The 16,211-nt window shown below is 36.7% G+C and overlaps 1 protein-coding gene across 5 annotated transcripts in view; it reads left to right on the plus strand.

The window, feature by feature from the left end:
- NDFIP2 (Nedd4 family interacting protein 2) overlaps window positions 1-16,211 on the plus strand; it is a 122,834-nt gene that overhangs the window by 89,368 nt on the left and 17,255 nt on the right. The window lies entirely within an intron of this gene.

Consider the following 16,211-nt stretch of genomic DNA (forward strand, 5'->3'; position numbering starts at 1 on the left):
GTTATTATTAAAAGGAAAAGTAGTCATTTTAATAATTAATGTCCAAATGGTCAGTGGTCATATCTTATTTAACAAATGCTTCTTAAATTGCTTGCCTTCTTTATACAATTTTTCTTTATATAAACTGTCATCTCTTATACAACAAGTAACTATAAAAGGAAAATAAACACCCAGTTGAATGTGTGAGTTTCAAAGTTTGGTAGCATAGGTATGGAAGGGGTGTGTGTGTGTATGTGTGTATATGTGTATATTTCATTTGATTGATAATTAGTCATTCAGCAAACTGTAATTAATCACCTAGTATGTGCTACACAATAGGAATACAAAGAAAAGAAAAAGGTAGTCCTTATTCTCAAGAAGATCACAATCTGATGGCAAGAAAATATGGAAATAACTATGTATAGACAAACTATTTATAGGATAAAGTGAATATAATTAGCAGAGGTAAAGAAACTAGAATTAAGAGGGATTGGTATGTTTCCTTTAGAAAATAGTACTTTAGACACTTGACACACTTACTTGCCTTGTGACTTTTGGCAAGTCACTTAACCCCAATTGCCCTGCCCTCCCCCTTCCAAAAAAGAAAAAAGCAAAAATAAATAAAATAAAATAGTACTTTAACTTGTATCTGAAGGAAACCACAATGTAGTGATGAGGAGGGAGAGCATTCCATATGGGAGGAACAGCCACTGAAAATGCCTGCAATAGTCAGATGGAACTTTTTGTTTGAAGAATAGCCAAGAAGGTAACTGTCACTGGATTCAAGAGTACACGGGGGCAGGAGGGACATCAGGTATAAAAAGATTGGAAAAGTTGGGAGGGGCCACGTTGTCAAGGGCCTTGAATGCCAAACAGAGGATTTTACATTTGGTCCTGAAAGTGATAGGGAGTCACTGGAGTTTATTGAGTATTGGGGTGACCTGGCAAGACTTTAGTAAGATCAATAAGATCATGTTGACAGCTGAGTGGAGTTTAGAACAGGGAGAGGCTGGTGGCAAGGAAACTAACTAACAGACTTCTGTAGTTAACGCTGTTGAAGTGATAAAGGCCTGTTACAGAGTGGTGACAATATCAAAGGAGAGAAAGGAGCAAATGTGAGAGATGTTATGAAAGTAAAATTGATATGCCTTGGCAACAGATTGTATATGGGTGGTAAGAGGGTGAGGAGTTGAGAATGACACCTAGATTGTGAGCATGGGTCTGGGAGGATAGTGGTGCCCTTGATAGTAATAAGGAAGTTTAAAAGGAGGGAGGTTTAGGGAGACATTTTGGACATTCCGTGTTTACTCCCAGAATCTAGTCTGAGATGTGTGAAAGGCAGTTGGAAATGTGAGACTGGAGGTCAGCAGAGAGACTAGGGTTGGATAAGTAGTTTGGAGAATAATCAATGCAAAGAAGATTATTAACTCCATGAAACCTGATGAAATCACCAAGTTTAATAGTATATAGGAAGAAGAGAAAAAATTCAGTTCAAAGCCTTGTGGGATACCCAACATAAGATAGCATGACTTCTATGAAGATCCAGCAAAGGAGACTTAGGAGAGGTCAGACAGGTAGGAGGAGAATCAGGGGGACAGTGGTATTTGGAAAAACTTAAAAGGAGAGTTATCAAGAAGAAAGTGATTGTCAAAGATTAAGAGAAGAAAAGTATGGGGGCAGAGTCAAGATGGCAGAGTAGAAACATGACCTCCCCTCCACTCCGTCTTCCACCTTCCCCAGTCCATGTAAAAAGGGGACTCTAAACAAACTTTGGAGATGCAGAACCCACAAAATGACACAGAGAAGCTAACCTCCTGCTGAGGACAGGACAGCCCAGCAGGCCAGCAGGAATCGGCCAGTGCAGCACTCTGGGAGCAGAGCCCAGCCCCACACCAAGGCTTTAGCCCCAGGGCGGGCCTGACCAGCTGGCAGGAGGGACTCCAGATCAGCAGCAGCTGTGGCCATTTCCAGATTTATCAACACATAGATGTGAATGACAAAGTGAGAGGTCAGTGCAGTCTGGACTTTGGGACCCAGTAAGTGGGAGTGCATGGCTTTTGCCCCTGGGGCGAGAGGCCACTGAGACCCCTGGCAGAGCCAGTCAGCGCCACGTGGCAGCTTCAGCTCCTGGCCTGTAGAGTGTAGGGGGACCAAGCACCAGTCTGAGGGGTAATCACTCTTGCTTTAACCTGCTTGGATCTGGATTGCAGTCTAGGAGGGAGGTTCTGGGGTGTGTGTCCAGATTTCCAGAGCGTGTGGAGACCTCAGAGAGGGCACCCATCTAATAACTCTGGCAGCTGAGAAAACCCCAGTGTTTGGGACAAAAGCTCCCTTTTCTGGTGGCAGAGTCCTACTGTGGCAAAAAGCCCAGGGGTCAAGTGACTGAGGGGCGACATGACCAGGCAAAGGAAACAAAGCAGACAGAAGATTCCAACATTAGACTCCTATTTTGGGGACAAAAAGGAGCAAAGCATGGAACAGGAGGAAGACAGTGAAGTCAGAACTCCTGCACCAAAAGCTTCAAAGGAAAATACGAACTGGTTACAGGCCATAGAGGACCTTTAGAAGCAGATAAGAGAAGTGGAAGAAAAATTGGGAAGAGAAATGAGAATGATGCAAGAAAATTATGAAATGAGAGTCAACAGCCTGACTGAGGAAAATAACACCTTGAAAAATAAACTAACTCAAATGGCAAAAGAGGCTCAAAAAGGCAGTGAGGAGAAGAATGCCTTAAAAAGTCGAATTTGCCAGATGAAAAGAGAATCTCAAAAGCTCACTGAGGAGAATCATTGCTTCAGAATTAGATTGAAGCAAATGGAAGCTAATGACTTTATAAGAAATCAAGATGCTGTTAAACATATACAGAGAAATGAAAGAATAGAAGGCAATTTGAAATATCTCATGGGAAAAACCACTGACCTGGAAAATAGATCCAAGAGAGATAATTTAAAAATTACTGGATTACCTGAAAGCCATGATCAAAGTAAGAACCTAGAAATCATCCTCCAGGAAGTTCTCAAAGAAAACTGCCCTGATGTTCTAGAACCAGAGGGCAAAATAGAGGTTGAAAGAATCCACTTTTTACAAAGTAAAAGCAAAAATAGAGGGGCGGCCAGGCGGTACAGTGAGTAAAAGCACTGGCCCCAGTGTTGGGATGACCTGGGGATCGAATCTGGGCTCAGATACATAGCACCCACCCAGAAACACCTGTCCATGTAACCTTGAGCAAGTTCCTTAATCCCAATTGCTTAGGGGTGGCCAGGTGATGCAGTGAGTAAGAGCACCAGCCCCAGAGTCGGAATGACCTGGGACCAAATCCGGGCTCTGATACTTAGCACCACACCCAGAAATAACTGGCGGTGTAACTTTGAGCAAGTTACTTAACCCCAATTGCTTAAAAAAAAAAGCAAAAATAGATCCAATTAAAAGAGATAAGGAAGGAAACTACATCTTACTAAACATACCATGTGAAGCAATATCAGCACTGAACTTATATGTTTCAAATGTTATAGCATCCAAATTCTTAAAGGAGAAGCTAAATGAGTTATAGGAAGAAATAGGAAAACTATACTAATGGGGGATGTTAACTGGCTCATTTCAGAACTTGATAAATCCAACCAAAAAATAAACAAGAAAGAAACTAAGGAGGTAAATAGAATATTAGAAAAGGCATAACAAAAGCAGATGCTGAATGAATTACTGGTAGGATAACAGTAACAGCAAATGAAGACACCTACATTAGAAAAAAAAACAAGTCAAATCCTGAAGTTTCCAAGAGAAACTGAATAGCAGCATGACACAAAAGTAAGATTACTGAAAAATCTCCTAAATTGACCCCAGCCTGTATAAATCCAGAACTTCAGTTCTTGTACTCCCTGACAAAATTCTAGACCATTTCATTGAAGGAATGATCTGTGAGCATTTAGAAAAGGATGCACCAGTCATTAAAAACTAACTTGGCTTTATTATGAACAGATTGGGCTAGAGTGACTAACCTATTTCCTTTATTTCTAGATCAGGTAAATATTCTTATTTTCTACACTTAGATTTTGGCATAGCATTTGACAGTCTCTCAGGCTTTGCTTTTGGATAAGATGGAAGAATATGGCCTAGATCAGTAGTGTCAGACTCAAATAGAATTTGACTTAGAAAGCACAAATCAACACATTGTATTGTATTTTTATTTATCTTCTTAAACATTTTCCATAGTCTGGTTCAGGCCACATTAGGGAGTTCTGCAGGCCCCTTATGACCAGCATCTATACCCCATGAAACTACTCTGCCCCTTGCCCTGCTGCTAGGAAAGTCCTTTTCTACTTGAACTGAGCCTTTACAGATTCTTCCTTGCTAACCCTTACCTTAAAAGAGCTTTTAGTAAATGTTAGCCCTCAATGTCAATATTAGCTCACTTTAAGCCAGAGAACTGCAAAACTCATCAAACAAGTTGCAGGGTGTTGTACTGTCCAATCAGAATGGAGCTCACAGCTACAGCTTACCAATGTACCAGAACTGCTGCAAATTCTCCTGTTTTTCCTTCTTAAGCCAAAGGGGGCAATAGAGAGAAATAGTGGCTAAAAAGCAATGACTGTGACTGGAGCTCTTGGCCAGTGAAGTTAGTTTTGTTTTGTGTTTTTTCCAAACAATGATGAGTCACTCAGCTTGAAATCTTTTGTCAGCTAACCACTTCCTCAGACAGAGAGGCTTTTCTTCATACACATACATTATCAGTGTACATTAATATGAAAAGAAAGTTCTTTTTCTGCTTGTATTAGACATCACAATGTTCATCTATAAGAGTGGCAACACTATAGACTGCCAGAGGTGAGGAAACCACTTATTAATAAAACTCAAATCACAGTGTACTTTTCAAGTGAAGGACTGCAGACATTGGAATAAATTATTTATGCAATTAAGAAGTTTGGAGAACAAACATAGAATTATCTACCCAGCAAAATAGCATAAACATAGAATTATCCACTCAGCAAAATTCATTATGCTTATGAAGAAGGAAGAGAATATTTGAAAATGAAATAGACTTTACAGAGAGATACAACCATTTGAATAAATAAATAAATGAATAAATAAACCTCCTAGCCAAAAATATTTAAAACAACCAAGATAAAATAATTTTTAAGGTAATGTGAGAATTCTTAGAGCATCACATTGGCTAAATCTGCTTAAAAGTTTATAAAGATGTTTGCTGGAGAATTTTAGATATATGTACAGTTAGAATTACTGTTTTGTCCAGCACTTTTTTATTTAAAGTGTAATATGATGTTCTTTATTTCAATACTTTTTAGCTTGAAATAAATTTTATCAAAGTGCCACTTTTTTTGTGACTTGACAGTACTTGGTATGTTTTAGACTAGGTTTTCATTTTAAATCTCTTCAAATGTTTCTGATTTAAAGTTGTTCCTATAACCAGTATATTTTTTGATTCTGCTTTTAATCTGTTCTGTAATTTTAAATTTTATTTTATTGGATACTTTAGCCTATTGCTTTTTAGTGTTGAAAGTCTTAACGTTTATCTTGCCTTTTATTCTCCTGGAAAGTAATACATACTTTCTTGTTTTTATTATTATTATAATTTATTAATTCAGATTAAACAGGATATCTCTTAATAAAGTACTCTGTCTTATTTATTAAATGGGTTACTTTAACTTTGATTTTGTCTTTTTTGGGGGATCTTTTTCAAGACGTGATCGGTGAATTCTTTCAATTTCTATTTTGCCCTGTGGTTCTAGAAAATCAGGGCATTTTCCTTGAGAATTTCTTGAAGGATGATTTCTAGGCTCTTTTTTTGATCATGGCTTTCAGGTTGTCCAATAATTTTTAAATTATCTCTCCTGGATCTATTTTTGGGTCAGTGGTTTTTCCAGTGAGATATTTCACATTGCCTTCTACTTTTTCATTTGTTTGGATTTGTTTTATAGTATCTTGATTTCTCATGAAGTCATTAGCTTCCATTTGCTCTAATCTAATTTTGAGGGAATTATGCTCTTCAGTGAGTTTTTGAAATTCCTTTTTTCTATCTGGGCAGTTTGACTTTTTAAGACAGTCTTCTCTTCATTGGCTTTTTGGGCCTCTTTTGCCACTTGAATTAGTCTGTTTTTTAAGGTGTTATTTTCTTCAGTTTTTTTTGGGGGGGGTCTTCTTTAGCAGGCTGTTGACTCACTTTTCATGATTTTCTTGCATTGGATTTTGTCTTTTTAAGGATAGAACCTTTACTTTGGTAATCTCCTAATTAAAGCCCTAATGGCCCTTCCTCCATACATTTTTTAATACTTTATCAGCCTCATTGCCTCTCATCTCCTCACCATTTCAGTCCATCTTTCACATTGCTGCAAAAATAATCTTGGCACAGATCTCACCATGTTACTTCTCTGTTCAAAAACCTTCAATAGCTTTTGTATTGCCTCTAGGATAAAATACAAACTCCTTAACCCAGTATTTAAACTCTTCCATACTCTTGACTCCAACCAAACATTCAAACCTTATACTTTTCATTTTATTACATTCCATCTAAATTTGTATTGAGCTCTTATCTAAATTTAGCATTCCCCAAACTTAACATCATCACATCTGATTTTACCCATGCTGTGTCTCATGCCTGGAAAACACTCCTTCTTTGCCTTCAGCTTTCAGAATCCCTATCTTCCTTCTGACAGTTGCAGATGAGGTGATTTCATCCATTCAGCAGTCCCTGTTCCTTCTAGCTTTCTCTCTAACTGATTTTTCATAGAACACTTTGTTTTGTTTTTGCTTTTTTTTTTTGGAGGGGGCAGGGTAGGGCAATTGGGGTTAAGTGACTTGCCCAAGGTCACATGGCAAGTTTTTTGTGTGTATGTGTCAAGTGTCTGAGGCCGGATCCGAACCCAGGTCCTCCTGACTACAGGGCTGGTGTTCTACTCACTGTGCCACCTAGCCACCCCCATAGAACACTTTTTACCTATACCTCCTTTGCTTCCATCAGTATCCTACTTTGTTTTATACTGTTTGAATGTCTTCTTCTCCCTCCCTACAATCTTTCAGTAAGATATAAGCCTCTTGGAAGGGTGATCCTGTTTTGTTTTTTGTCTTTGTTACTCCAGGACTTAGCATAGTACCTACTTTACATGTAGCAGGTACTTAAGAATGCTTATTAGAACTGAATTAGGCACAGAATTAGCCACAACTATTCATGATTTCTGTACTTTTTACTCCTAAAATGCATTTACTTCTGAGCTATATTCTGTATATATGGTATGTACATTTTGTGATTACTCAGCATATATAAATATATCAGAGAATTGGGAGAAGTCTATAATTCTTTGATTCACAATTTAAAATGTTTAAAAATGTTTTTCAATGTTAATAAATGCTAGTTGTCTCTGTATTATAGGGAAAATGTACTCTTTTGTTTTTTCTTTCCATTCCATTCAGTATCTGTCATTGGGCAAGATAGTATGGTAATGTGGAAAGAACATTGGCTCTAGAGTCAGAGGACCTGGGTTCAAGTCCTTCCTGTAATGCTTACTGTTTGCATGACCTTGGACAAGTCAGACCATTCCATAGGTTCGCCTGACATTGGAATCAATCAAATCCTTTAGAATATAGAGCTAGATTAGAATCCCTGGAGGGCTACACTGAGCTGGAAGAAATCAAAAAGGCCTGCTTGGTGTGCTCTTGGCCTTGGGGGCTAGTATAAAAACATATATTTCACCAAACCATTTGGCATACTGCCTGATTTCCCATCCTAAACTTTTGTTATTCCTCAGGCCAATAATTTATGCAACAACTTTATAAAATGCTATTATTATAAAGTGCTAATTAGAATAATACTTAATCATGTTAAATTCTGTTAAATTTTATAACTTTTTTGTGTGGGAATTAACTTCTGAAATATACTTCTTGTTGAATTTATAGGAAAATTCTTTAGGAGTTAGCAACTAGTTTTTTATCCTTGTACATAAAACTTGTAGTTTTGAGTGGGATGAGGGCCAATCTGAATTAGTTGGAAGTTTGAATTATAGAATATATCCAAAATAGGATTTTATTAATTTTTCAAATATATATATATATAATAACATAATTAGACTAGGAAATTATTTTCAAGTAAAGATTCTTGGAGTCTCTTTTTATGAAGATTAAAATAATTGGTAATCATATGTAAATAGGGATTTCTAAACTGTTTTAAATTAGCTTAAATATGTAGGTTAAATAACTTACAATCTTTTTTTATATTACTATTTAGCAATAATGTGGCATAATGTAGAAGTAAGTATCTACTTATCTTTGGTTGCATCATTAGCAATTTCAAATTTGTAGGCTCTGAATTAGTGAAATTTGTATTGTAGAAAATGTCCAGAATTTGTATATTTAAAGTACTTTCAGAAAGTATCAGTAGTAGTATTTGATCTTTTTTTTTTTTTTTTTTGCTTTTTTGGAGGGGGGAAGGGAGGGCAATTGGGGTTAAGTGACTTGCCCAAGGTCACACGGCTAGAAAGTGTTAAGTTGAACTCAGGTCCTCCTGATTCCAGGGCTGGTGCTCTATTCACTGCTCCACCTAGCCGCCCCAACTCCTACTTGATCATTAAAAGGGGTTCTGCCATTTTGGAATTCTGTTGTTCAGTGTTCAAAGCAAATTATTTTGCTAGCAATTAGAGCTTTTCCAATATTGTCTAAATCAGCAGGTGGTGAATTTTCTATCACTAAAGGATTCCAGTAGAGTCTGCAGATCCCTGGCAATGATCAGTGAATGCTGTACTGAAGAATAACAAAAATTTAGGATGGGAAATCATATGGATATTGGCAGCTCCTTTGTAACTTATATTCTCAGAGAGTTGTCTGTGGTACTAAAAGGTGAAAAGACTTGCTTATGGTCATAAACACAGCATGTGTTAGGCATAAGACTTGAAGCTGAGTGTTCCCTGAATCCAAAGCTAGTCTTGTATTCATGTTGCCATGGTGACTCTTGAATTATTACTTATCACTGGGAAATAGAGTCCCTATTTCCAGGGCACTATTAACATTTTAATGCTAAAAAAAAAGAGAGAAAGTGGAATGTGAAACAAATTGATAAGTTTATTTTATGTAGTTAAGAGAATAGAAATAAAAAAGGTGAAGTATCTGAATTATCTGATTTCAGTTTGATTTGACATGCACTATAAAATGCCAATAAATCAAAACAGTGTGTTGAATTTCTTGTAATATGTACATTTAAGAAGAAAATACATTACATAAAGTAAACACATTATAACATCATACACATATAAGTGCATACATGCATAGACGTGTGTGTGTGTGTATGTATGTATATACCAGCACACACACATGCACACACACCTGGGCAGCTAGGCAGCACAGTGAATACAATACTGGGTCTGGAGTCAGGAAGACCTGAGTTCACATCTGGCCTTAGTTCATAGCTGTGTGACCCCCTTAACTGCTTGCCTCAGTTTCCTCATCTGGAAAATAAGCTGGAAAAGGAGATGCCAAGAAAATCACAAATGGGGTTATGAAGAGTCAGGTACAACTGAAAATCAAAAACACAAAAAACTCCTTATTGTTATTAAATTATTTCCATGAATTTGATTTGTAATCTTGTGTGATTCGGAATGGAGTTTTATATTATATTGATTCTTTCTATTTGGATCATTTTTTCTTTGACTTAGCTCTGGAGTCTTGCAGTAAAATTTCATGGTGTGTTAATTTTTTTGCCTTTTCATTTTGCTCTTTGGTGCATTTTCTTATTGTTCTTGAGATAATTTTAGAGGAAGCTGAGTTTAGCTTGCAACATTCCCTTCATCATCTTTACTGCCCAGTAATAGAATTTAGAAAGAGCTCCTTCAAAAACAATTATGAACAAATTGGATGAATTTCAACTCATAGGGAACTTTACTTATCCAGAATGCCCAGTCATCCTGGATTATTGTAATGTTACTGTTAATTGACATATGTATATGTCAAGCTATTATGACAATATAGAATAGCAATAGGCTGGAATTAAAGGAGTGGTACGAAGAATTATACAATATTTTTTTTTTTTAAGCAATTGGAGTTAAGTAACTTGCTCAAGGTTACACGGCCAGTTGTTTCTGGGTGTGGTGCTGAGTATCCGAGGCCGGATTTGATCCAGGTCATCCCGACACTGGAGCCAGTGCTCTTACTCGCTGAGCCACCTGGCTGCCCCTAAGCAATTGGGGTTAAGTAACTTGCTCAAGGTTACATGGCCAGGTGTTTCTGGGTGGGTGCTAAGTGTCTGAGCCCGGGATTCGATCTCCAGGTCGTTCTGACACTGGAGCCGGTGCTCTTACTCGCTGTGCTACCTGGCCGCCCCAGAATTATACAATATTTTTGAAATACCAAACTGTATAGGTTCCATGTCACAAGCTACCTGAATAACCCCTAAACATCTCAAACTCAACATATCAAATATACTACTCTTCCAAACTTTTTTCTTTCTGTCAGGGACACCACTAGCCTCCCAGTCACCCAACTTTGCAATGCTGTCATCCATCCTTGATTTCTCACTTTTACCCCATAGATTGGTTGCCAAATTTTGTTGTTTCTACTTCTGTGACATCTCTCAGGTATATCCCCTTCTTTTCACTCATAAAACCACCACCCTAATTTAGTCCATCTTTATCTTGTATGTGATGAATAGATAGAATAATTCTCCTTAAAGAAAAACTATTGAAAATTATTAATGCAAACCAAGTCATGTTTATTTTTCACTGAGAGAATGGTTTTCCTTTAATTTATGTTTCCTGCCTGAAAGTTGTGTTACCAACGTTTCTTTAAGAAGACCATGAAGCTAGAGGTGTCTGCATGTGTGTGTGTGTGTGTGTGTGTGTGTGTGTGTGTGTGTATGTTTAAATAACTTTAATATCTTGGGCACAAAAAACATCATTAGACTACACCTGAGAAGTTTAATTCATAGAACTGAACTTTAAAACATTTGTGTTTCTAGATGGAAAATGGGAAAAAAACTCATTTCATTTTTTGTTCTTTAGCTTAAAAAAGAAATAAATTGTTTTTATCTATTGGAGTCTGGAGTTCAGACTTCTATATCTACTCTTTGCCAAATGCACACTTATTTTATTTGAGAAGTATTTTTTTTCCTTCTAGACTTGGCATATACATGATTCTATTTAGTCAGTTAGCCTTGTGTGGTAAAGCCATCATATGAACAGATGACCATTTGTGTATCCTTGTTTAATTTTGTTAAGTTAATTTTAGATTTAAACTTGATCAACAGAGGAATTGTGAGTGGAATTTTCCATATTTTACAACACTGAAGCTCTTTCCTAATCACTTTTCAGTATTTGAGGGAATACACAGAAATTCATTTGTTTTCACAAAATACCTTGAACAAAAAAAGTAAGGATGTCATTCTTATTTGGCATCAAAAATTTACTATTCCTGCCTGTAAAAAGAATTTGTGGTTAATTTATAAATCCCAAGGTACCACAATGAGGCCTGTTTGAACCTTGAGTTACTCTTTGTTATTGCTTTCCTTCATTTTCACTTTCAAGGTCCTAGAGCACATTCTCATTTATTCCTACAACCTGTAATTCCTTGTTGCTACTTTGTTCTGCTCTTCTCCAATATTGACAGTGCCATTTTTAATCTATAGTCAGTCAGTCAACTAGCATTTAAGTGCCAGGTGCTAAAGATACAAACAAAAGTAAAAAAAACAACCCCTTAAGTTCTTTTTTTTTTTTTTTATTAATTTGTTTGTTTCCTTTTAGTTTACAGGATTCAATTTCACAATTCCTTGAGTTTCACATTTTGTCCCCCTCCTTTCCCTCCCCCCCCATGGCGGCATATCGTCAAATATAGGATCTGTAAATACTTTCACATTATACATTGGTCAGGTTATAAGGACGGATTGTACCAGCTGGAATGAAAAATGGTAAAGAGGACATAAAACCAAATAAGAGAAGGAAAAAGATCAGGTATTTTGCTTCCACCTGGATATAAACTTAGTTCTTTCTAGTTCTTTCTCTGGATGCACATATTTCTCTCCATCATGAGTCTTTTGGGATTGACTTATATCACTGCATTGCTGAGAGGAGACCAGTCTATCAAAGTTAAAACCCTTAAGTTCTTGACCCCAGCAAGCTCATACAAAAAAGAACATTTATCTACCTATGAATTTGTCATGCTAAATTTAGGTTAGACTCATAGGGAAGGCACTAAACTTAAAGACTGTAGGAAAAGTTTCCTGTAGAAGATGCGATTTTAGCTGAGACTTAAAGGAAATCAAGGAAGCTAAGAGGCAGACATGAAGAGGAAGAAAGTTCTAGGCATGGAGGAAAACCAGTGAAAATGCTTGGAGTGGGGAGATGGAGGGTCAAGTTTGGAAATAGTGAGGAGACCAGTGTCTGGCCAGCAGAATATGTGGAGTAGTGTAAGGTAGAAGAAGCCTAAAAGGTAGGAAAGGTTATGAAGAGCTTTAAAAATCTTAGGATTTTATATTAGATCCTTGTCCAGCTACTGGAGTTTATTGAATAGGGGGTTAGTACTTCACTATATCCTTTGTCACACTAACTTCAAGGAAAGAATCTATCTTGTCTTATCTCTATTCCTATTTTCTTTTCTTTTTAAATTTTTTTGGAGAGGGGAAGGTAGGGCAGTTGGGGTTAAGTGACTTGCGCAAGGTCACATGGCTGGTTTTGTGTTAAGTGTCTGAGGCTGGATTTGAACTCAGGTCCTCCTGACTCCAGAGCCAGTACTCTATTCACTGCACCACCTAGCCATACCTTCTCTTCCTATTTTCATAGTGCTTTGTAAAAATAGAATAAATTCAATAATAGTTCAAGTCTTGAGTGTGCCAACCTGGTTTGAGTTGTCCCTGAAATATATAAGAACTGGCTGCTATGCAAGTCATTGAAGCCACTCCTGGCAGAACTTACAGACTCCACCTTCACAGGAAGCTTGCTTCAGGCTTATAGGTCAGGGGTTCCATCAATAGAAACACAGTGGTACAACTACCACTTCCATAGGGACCATGGATACCTCTTTCTACTACTACCATTGTAGAGGTTATCTGATAGTGCTTCACAAAGTGACCTTCATGCTAAGTACACATTATTTATTCATGTCTCAATTGGGACTTGGAATTCAACTTCTTAACGAAACAGTATTTTAAATTCTGCTTAGATATTATAGTTTCTACATGGGATACTCCCCAGTTCTAGTTTTCCTAGTTTTGATGAATAACTTCATGTTTACTCTGTAACAGTGGTTCTTAACCTTTTTTGTGTCACGGGCCTCTTGGGCATCTGGTGAGACCTGTGGGCCCCTTTCAGAATAAGGTTTTTGAATAATTGAAGAAAATGCTAAATTTCAGTTAGAAGTTAGTGAAAATAGCGATTTTTTTCTATCCAAGTTCATAGATCTCCTGAAATAATAATGATGATGATGTTGATAATATGCTAAAAATACTTATATAGCACCTATTATATATGTATATGTACATATATACATTTACATACTAATGTTATATAGTGTGTTATAATGTTATATAGTAATATATATATAATGTATATAATGTTATATAGTAATAAGTGTGTTGACATTTTTTGATGTGTGAGGTTAAACATTAGGGTTGTTTTGATTTGCATTTCTTTTACTGTTGATTTGAATCATTATCTCACATACTTGTTTACTGTGGCAGTGGGCGTCTTGTGATTGGTAGGAACTTGACTGTGAGGTAGTGTAGGTTGAAAGAAGAGAAGGAATAAGCATTATTTTAGCACTTACTATCTGCTGAGCACTGTGCTAAGTACTTTGCAGGTTTTAACTCATTCAGTCCTCATGACAACTCTCAGAAAGATTCTGTTATTATTCCCACTTTATGGTTGAGTCAGATGAGATAAACAGAGATTAGGTGACCTGCCCATGGTCACGCAACTAGTAAGTGACTGAGGCAGGATTTGAACTCACATCTTCCTGACTCCAGACCCATGTGCCAACAGCTAGGCTCAGAAGGGAGAAAGAAGTCCATGACTCCCTTCAGTGGATGTCAGTGTTGGTCTCTCAGCACTGCCAACTAATGCGCTTGGGCATGGGAGGGGAAGATATAGGATGGAGCCTAAACCTACTAATTTCTACTAGACTGTTTAATAGTTTACCCAGCAATTCTTGTCAAACAGGGAGTTGTGTCCTAGGTAGTTTCTGTTTAGGGGTTTATTGAACTGAGTTATTGAGTTCAGTTCTTTCTTATTTTTTTGTGTAGGCTTTCTACTAATCAGTTTTTTTAGGATAGGGATAAAAGACTGGAGCTATAATTTTATTGTTCTGTGTAGGGAACTCTATGGCAAAGAAATACTCTGTACCAATCCAGGTCAGTATTTTCTTGGCAACTTAGAGTTTTACAGAGTTATCTAGAGCCTTGAAAGGGTAAGTGACTGAGCCAGTCACAGATCTATTAAGTGTCAGAAATGAGACTTGAATCATGGGTTTCTTGAATTCAAGACTAGCTCTCTAATAATTTTGATGATTATTGCTTTACAATAGAATTTGAGGTCTAGAAGTGCTATAATTCATACACATCTTCTTTTAATATTTTTGGCTTTCAATGCCCTTTGTAATCTGTCCTCCTCCCACTGTCCAACATACACTCAGTGACACTAGCCTCCTAGCAGTTGCATTAACAAGACACTTTCTCTTCTCCAAGCACACTTTTTGGCTGTTCCCCATGCCAGGAATGGCTTCTGATCTTCCCAGCTAAAATCCCACCTTCTCCAGGAACCGTTTCTCAGCTCCTCTTAATTTCAGTGCCTTCCATCTGCTAATTATTTCTTAATTATTCTGTATATAGCTTGCTTGTATATATTTGCATGTCATCTGCCCCATTAGATTGAGGGCAGGGATTATCTTTTGCCTCTTTTTGTATCTCCAGTGCTTAGCACAATGTTTGATCCATAGTACATACTTAATAATTGTTTATTGATTGCTTTTCCTTCGATATTTTACATCTTTTGTTCCTCCAAATGAATTTTACTATTTCTTGTATTGTTCTGTAAAGCATTCCTTTGTTAGTTGGTGGCATAGTATTAAATCTGTTGATTAATTTGGGTAGTATTGTCTTTTTTAAGCATAGAGCTCATGTACTCTCTGTATCCCTAACGGCACCTAGGACAGTACTAGTTGAGGCAGAATAAATACTTGATGATCGATGAATTGAATTAGTACAGTTCAAGGAACACTTTTAAGTGCCTGCTATGTACAAGACATTGGACAATATAAATGAATATGACAGGGTTCTGTCAACAAAAAGTACTGTCTCTGAGGAGAAACCAGATATAACTAATACAAATTACTTGCATGGGAGAAATTCAAAGTTCTGTGAATTGAGGAAGAAAGAGAATTCAGAAATAAGGAACATTTAACAATTGATGTTATCCTTGCTAAATGGAGTGTTTGTGATTACCCAGAAGTTATTTAACTATTTATAATTATATTATAACCATAAGGTTTTCATATGTTGATTGGCGGTTACAGAATTTTTCTTATTTTGATGGAAAATAGTTTCTGGACTCAGAAAGCATTGCATCTTTTATTCAAAGTATGCAGATGGTAATAATACATAAAATTTCACATAGTTTCTACAGAATGAGAAAAAATATCAAACACTAGATGAAAACATTTGATCACACATTTGTTCTTCTGCTTCACCAATTCGTTCAGCATTTCCCAGGCTAGTTCCACATAATGGCAATGGGGGAGTGTTTGGAAAAAGAGTAAATAACTTTATCAGTGATTCTTCCAGTATGAAGAATACCGGAAATCATAGACTTTAGCATATTAATGTATAAAGTTAAGTACATATAAAAAGTATTGGTTAAGTGAATAATTTTTCTGTTTGAAAGTAGCACTGTTATTCTAGCTTTAACATTCTTACTCTCCTTTATTTTCGGGTTTATCCCATGGCAATATATTTTGAACCCAAAAGCTATTCTTGGTTGAAAATACTTTGGTGAATATACCAGTTTGTTAACTTATGAATATTCAAGTTAACTTTTAAGTTAGTACATAGCACAACACTAGGATTACCTCCATTTCAGACCCTCTCCTTGCAAAGCTGGGTACCAAAAAGTTCATTTTATCTTATGTGTGACTTTGGCCCAAGATGTCAGTCCTATACAGTAGCCATTTCTATTCTGACATGTGGAGAGTTAATCCTATATCACATGTGAGGTAAACCAAGAAAAGGGATTTAGGTTGAAACTAAATCTTCAAAG

This window comes from Petaurus breviceps, unplaced genomic scaffold, assembly GCF_028583685.1.
Source record: "Petaurus breviceps papuanus isolate PSGF00001 unplaced genomic scaffold, PetGlider_PUasm1.0 90491, whole genome shotgun sequence".
Lineage (NCBI taxonomy): Eukaryota > Metazoa > Chordata > Mammalia > Diprotodontia > Petauridae > Petaurus > Petaurus breviceps.